The sequence below is a fragment of the Ailuropoda melanoleuca genome, chromosome 14, assembly GCF_002007445.2.
Source record: "Ailuropoda melanoleuca isolate Jingjing chromosome 14, ASM200744v2, whole genome shotgun sequence".
NCBI classification, from domain to species: Eukaryota; Metazoa; Chordata; class Mammalia; order Carnivora; family Ursidae; genus Ailuropoda; species Ailuropoda melanoleuca.
The window spans coordinates 96720902-96728209 of NC_048231.1; positions in this window are offsets into that span (position 1 = coordinate 96720902).

Below are 7308 nucleotides of genomic sequence, written 5' to 3' on the forward strand. Positions count from 1 at the left end.
AAAACAAACAAACAAAAAAAAAAGTGTGTATACTGATTTTCCCAAACACATTTTCACATTTATTCATTCATTTATTCAACAACTATTAATGGAGTTCCTGTCACGTGCCCAGCCCTGTGGTAAACACCGCTGCATAATAGGAAGAAGAGAGATGTGGTCCTAGTTGTCACTGAGTTTACATTCTGGTGCAGGAGAAAAGGTTCCATTGAAATATTAGGGCTAATGTGTAAAACTGAATTACAAGGAAACATTTGCATGGTACTGTGAAAGTGGACAAAGAACACAGAACAATAGTAAAGAAATCTTTCTGGAGAAAGTAGCGATTACTCTTTGGGCTGGATTCTGAACAGTGAGCTGTGAAGGCAATGAGGAAATCAGACCCTCCCTAATCGGTCGAACTTTACATCAGATATTTTAAAAGTTAAGCAATCTCAACTAACAAAGAGATCCTCCTAGGTCGTTTACTATCTCAGACAAATAACATTACCCTTTAGAAGACCTTCAATATTTCACTCCCTTGTCCCATTTATAACTGCTTTATAAATTTAAAGGTCTCAGGGGCACCGGGGTGGCTCAGTCAGTTAAGCATCTGGCTTCAGCTCAGGTCAGGATCTCAGGGTCCTGGGATTGAGTCCCACATTGGGCGCTCTCCTCATGGGGATCCTGCTTCTCACTCTTCCTCAGGGCTGCCCCTACTTGTGCTCTCTCCCTCCCTCTCTCTCAAATAAATAAATAAAATCTTTTAAAAAAATCTGAAGTTTTTTGTCAATAAATACCATGACTTTTTTTTTCGATATATTATCAGAATTTCTCACTTTTGCTTCCTGAGTGCTATGGGGTGTGTCCTTGCCTGGGGCCACAAGGAAAATACAGGGAATCTTGGTTACACATACATGTTTGTGAAAACCTGTGTACTTAGGACTGTCAGCCCAGTCCCTGTATAGGTGAGCTCACCAATACTTTCCTTGCACTGCAACTACTGTATGTCATAAAGGCTTAAAAAAAAAAAAAACAAACAAACAAACACTGAATCTGTGTTGTGTTTCCATGGCAGTGAACAGAGGAAAAGATGTGTTTCTTGTGGATGAAATAGCAGGTGTAAATGGCTGTAGTAAAAGGAAGCAAGCATATAAGAAAAACAGAAAGAACTGTTTGGATAGGAGAAAAGCTTAGGACTGTGTGATGTGGAAGGAAGTGTGGAGATGTATAAAGCAGAAAAACCGAGTAAGGTTCAAGGTAGGGTAACTCTCAATCCCATTCTGCCCAGGGCTGTCCTGGCTCACATTCACTCCCTCAGCGTTCATTATGAATAGTGCCCTCGTCAGCCTTGAAAGGCTTCTCCTTAGGTGATACATTTTATTTTTATTTTTTAAAGGTGTTATTTATTTGAGAGAGAAAGAGAGGGAGAGAGCACAAGTGGGGAGAGGGACAGATAGACAGGTGGACTCCCCACTGAATGTGGAGCCTGCTGTGGGACTCCATCCCAGGACCCCAGGATTATGACCTGAGCAGAAGGCAGACATTTAACCGACTGAGCCACCCAGGCGCCCTCGATAATACATTTTATGATCACACTCTCTGTGTTAAAAATTTTGGTCTTTATCTTAATAATGATAGGAAGACTTTAAGACTTTTGAACAGGGAGTTACATGAATATCAGATTTGTCTTTTGCACATATTTCTCTGACCATAGGGAGTAGAACAAAATAGCAAGCGGTCATAGAGTGTCCAGGGAGACAGTGAGGCTCTTACTGCAGTTCTGGCTACATACGGTAGCTGAAGCTAGACCAGTGGCAGTGAAGATGGACAGAAGACGTGGGCTGTCACCTCTGCCTTTCAGTCCTTCTTGGTCAACTGGCTTTTCCTTTTTCTACGACTAATGTAAGCCTTTCTCATTCTTTCCTCGACTGGGACCTCACTCCAACTTCCAGACAGCTTCCTCCTTACCCTCAGCAGAAGTTATGTCGTCTTCCTTGGCGGTTAAAACAAATACGCTGGTTCTCCCTCACGGGTTAGCGTGAGATTTACCCGCTACCCGCAGCTGCACGAAGCCTGTCTTCTCAGATTACCGTGTGGGAGGGATCCGCTTTTGATCGGGGTCCTGCGAATTATCCTCTCTCCTAGCGCCGCACTTAACGTCGGTTTTCTCACTTCTCACTTGCTTATAATTCCAATCCATTCTGGTTTTTTCTCTTGCCGTTTCCTGAAAGGGCTCGCTCTGAGGACACCAATCACACTATGTCGCTAAATCCGACAGACCTTCCCCAGGTCACATCTTACCTGATCTCCCAGTGGCATTTGATGTTGTTGTGCAAGGTCTCATCTTGGAACAATCACCTACACGGGCAACTGGACACCGATCCCCGCTACCTCTTCAGCAGCCGCTACGTGCAGAAGTGCTCCAAGCTCCTGGACCATCTACTCTTCTTACTCTATCCTTCCCACTTGTATAACCTTGTACGTGATTACGTCTTTAATGGCCATCCATAGATTGTTAATTTCCCACATTTATGTAGCCAGGTCAAGGTAACCAAATGTTTTCTTAGTAGTACCAATTGCATGTCTTGAAAGCGAACCAAAATTCACAAGACAAGCTCGAATTTGTGAATGCTTCCTGCCCCAACCTGGTCATCTTCCATCACTTGTATGTTAGAGAGTGGCCCAACATGTAGTCACATAAGTCAGAATGGCACTTATCTCTCCTGCCTCCATCTCCCATAGGTTATCTGGCACCCATTTCTGTCAATTCTATTCCCTGAATATTTAAAGTAATGGCATTTGCTTTATTTTCTTATCTCTACAGAAGGAGCGAGTTGTGTGGATACAGTTGTCGACAAAGCAGATCATAAAGTCAATCTAAGGTTAGATTAGACCTTGAACACATACAAGGAGACTGGTATTTGCAGCAGTGCTACGTACATCATTAACCGAGCTGCACACAGAAGGAATTATGAACATGGCACACTTACAGACTGATGTTCTGGTATAGATTTTTAAAATGGCCTTAGAGAAATAGCTGCACACGTGAGCTGGAGGAAGAGGAAGTGTTTCCAGAAACAAGATTCTTTCCTTTTCTCTCCGCTTCCTCCATCACTCCTACCTCGTCTTCCTTCTTCTGTTTTCCCTTTTTGCATTGACATTTTTTCCCTTTAATTCTAGCTGGTTCAGTACTCAAGGTAGGCGAGGGAACCAAACAAATAAAGCCCCTGTTCCCGTGGAGGCTTATTATACCTTCAAATGGTACAATAAACACACATACAAATAAGCATATAATGTTACATAGTAAGAAATGCTAAGAAAATAAAGCCGATTAAGGAGCAACTGAAGCCCTGGAATGCTAATTTAGAGACCTCTCTAAGGGGTGATGTTGGAGCAGAGACCAAAAGAAGTTGCAGAACAAGGCAAGAGAATGTCAGGCCAAGGGATCAGCCAGTGCCCTGGCCCAGAGACAGGGCAGTGCTGAGTGGGCTGAGACACAGCAAGGGACCAGTGAGGCTAGGGTGCATTTGGAGGATGTGGGGCATGGGGACTTGAACACGTAAGCAAGCACCACACAGGGCATGGCTTGTGGCTGCTGGGAAGGACACAGGATTATATTCTTGGTGTGATGGGAAGTTATGAAGGTATTTTGAGCAGGAACTGGAAAGTTCTGAACTGTGTTTTCAAAGAATTTCTCTGACAGGCAATAAGTTAGGGTGAAACAAAATTGACACCAGGAAAATGAGAGCAGCTGTAGAAATCAGTAACTTTATGTAATGGAAAGTTTCCAAGTATGACTATAGGTAGAGAAGATTAGAAGTTTATTGGGATGTGGTGCTCAAGGAGCCATAGAAGTTTCATCCCAGTGGATGTGTGCAGGAATTGGGTTGGAATATTCCACAAATCAGGAAGAATCACTGTGAGAAACTTGAGGACAATAGGAGAGAAAGAACGTGATAGCACTGAACAGCACATTCTACAGGGAAGGTGTTTTTCAAGCACAGGAGGTACAATCATAGAGCCAATGGTAGATTTTACATGAAGCTGAGATCAGAGGCATACTCAGCAATGGCATTTCCAAACTGAAAAAAAGAAAAAAGAGAGAGAGAGAGATTTAAATGATGAGCAATGTTGAAATATGAGGAGTACTGCCTCTTTAGAACATACACTTCCTAGGGGAGGGGGATGAAGAGACAGAGTTGGGACCATTTATTTAGATGCGAAGAGCTGAGTCACTGGTTAAAAATAACTCCAGTTATGTTACTGTTTTATTAAGTGCATTTGCTAAATTTTTACATCACATAGTATATTTAAATTAGATTAAATTTTAGGGTTTTTTTCCTTTAAAAATGAAAATATAATCCTATGCAAAAGATCCTTGATAAAGGATGTTGCAAATTTAGCAAAACATTATACTTAGAACATCAAAATTAATTCAACTGTTTCTCTAAAGAAGAGAGAAGCATTTAGTTTAGCAACTGCTCCATAAACAATGCTACTTCTAGAAAATGAAGTTCACCTTATGTAGATTAGCTTTTATTATTTCCCTTCAAGTCAATTTTAATACCATCTTTAACATCATTTAAAGTCAGCATTTACATTTTTTGTACATTTACTATTTACTCTCCTGTCATTAATTAGTATACCATGTAAAGGGATAGGAATACGAATTTAACAGGAAGATTTGAGGAGCACCAAAGTTTTCTTAACTTGTGTAAAGGAAGTTGCTCTGCTCCACAGTAAATTATCATTACAGTCACTGCCAGAACCTAGCAACTCATGTTCTGAGAGCCGATCAGGATTCTGATTTAGAGAGCATGCTAATGAGAGTTTCTCCATGCTGAGGTCACCAGGATGGAATGAAAGGTCATAGTAAATTCTAAATTTTGAAATTATTTTTCACATATCTCTTGTTTGTATTTTTTGTGGAAGTACAAAGAACATTTACCATGGCAAGAACTTTACACCAACAGGAAACCATTTCTTTTGAACTATGCTGTTAGTTACAGACTTCCTACATCTCATGAAAAGCAATGCACTTCTTGAAATGAAGATATATTCTTCTCCTTCTATCTTTGAACTGTTCTTCTGTGTTAAAAAGCAATTTGAAATCAGGCTTTAAAAGCTTCTTAAATGTATAATTTAAAATGCAAGTCTTGGAGCACCTGGGTAGCTCAGTTGGTTAGACAGCTGACTCTTGATCTCTGGTCTTGATCTCAGGGTTGTAAGTCTAAGCCCCACGTCAGGCTCCATGCTGGATATAGAATTGACTTTTATTTATTTTTTTTAAGATTTTTTATTTATTTATTCGACAGAGATAGAGACGGCCAGCGAGAGAGGGAACACAAGCAGGGGGAGTGGGAGAGGAAGAAGCAGGCTCATAGTGGAGGAGCCTGATGTGGGGCTCAATCCCATAACGCTGGGATCACGCCCTGAGTTGAAGGCAGACGCTTAACCGCTGTGCCACCCAGGCGCCCCAGAATTGACTTTTAAAAAAATATGCAAGTCTTAGAGAATTTTAAAAATGGATCCAAATGGCTACCTTTTTTTCATTCATTTAATTGACTTAATTTCTATTATTCTTTCCATTCCATTCCATCTTTACCCAAAGATAAAGATTCCATTATCTTTGCATTTCATCCTTGTGCTATGAATATTGTTCAATGTACATTTAATTTGGACTTACTTTTGCTTCCTAAGTATGTATTATTTTTTAAACATGAAACCCAGTATACTTCAATAACTTCAAATATTTCATCTCAGTTTTTTAAGTTATTGTTTAATTTTTTTTTTTTTTGAAAGAGAGAGAAAGAAAGAACACATGTGCACAAGGAGTGACGGACAGAGGAAGAGGAAGTGAGAGAATCTTAAGCAGGCTCCACACAAGCCTGTGAAGGACTCATTCTCAGGACCCTGAGATCATGACCTGAGCCAATCAAGAATCAGCCCCTTAACTGACTGGGACACTCAGGTGTCACATTACCATTTAAATTTTTAAAGCCTTTTGTATTGTATAATCAAAAGACTGCAAAAAAAAAAAAAAACCTGCAATAAAGGAAAAAAACCCCTGTAATTTCCTCATTTTCTACAAATATATTCTTGTTTTTCTATATAGTATATGTGTGGCTAAAGCAGACACTCTTCCTTTTCTATATAAAATACTTGTTAATTTGTAATCTAACTGAATCACATGATCGATATATTGTTGATTTAATTACAAACACTGCTTTTGTTAGGACCTAAGGCTTTCGGACATCAATGGAATTAGATACATTGAAAAAAGCCAAGTGTATTAACAAAAAATAAAATAATTCTTCAGGGACCCTTGAAGAAAATTTCACCCACACATATTTTCTTTTTAACATTAACTAAAACTCTTTACTTTTCAGACTATCGGCTTATGCCGAAACCATATAGATTATTTGGAAGCTAAAGGAAAGAACTTCATGTAAGTAGATTTAGTTTTAAAAAAAGTGCTTCCATATAACTCCACCAATTGGCTGGTATAATATGACTATGGTCCTCCACTTTTCACACATAATGAACTTAAAAAGAAAATAGTTTAAAATAACATTTACAAAATAAGAACCGTGTACATGTTATATTTTACCTAACAGCCAAAAATAAAATTAAATGCCTATAAATATTTTGTATTTAACCTGTTGTTAAATAATATAGGGATATTTTTTAAATAAATAGTTTTATATCATTATTATTTGGAATCTTTTGCTTTATAGAAAATGGTTGACATATTCAAGTTACCTCAAATGCTAAGACCTTAGTTATAGGATATATGAAAATACAAAAGTAAAGACAGTATTTAACAAAAAAAAATATTTTATTAACTTTATAAGCTCCCCAGGAAATTATAATTTTGTTCAAGACATCTTGAAGGCGTAGAACTTAGATATATTGACAATTCTGACCCCACTTACTGGTTTTCTGACAGTATTATTCTGCTTCCATGGCTCTTGATCCTAGCAACTAACTCAATCTCTCTACAATGGCGCATACTAAATGAATTCTTAACTCAGTCCCTCTACAATGGCGCATACTAAATGAACTCCCCAACCACTGGATTTCACTGACTTATTCTGTATGGGGGACTTTGAGAGCACTGACTACGTATGGCGGTTCCAGTCTTGCTGTCCAGTCTGCTGGGACTAAGTGGGCAGAGTTGTGCTGTCAAAAGCATGACTCGTTTGAGAACTTTCTTGGAAAGGGCCTGGATATGCACATTTCTTGTTCGTTTGAGAACTTTCTTGGAAAGGGCCTGGATATGCACATTTCTTGTAAGACATGTATCATACACTAGTTCTAGCACTTTTC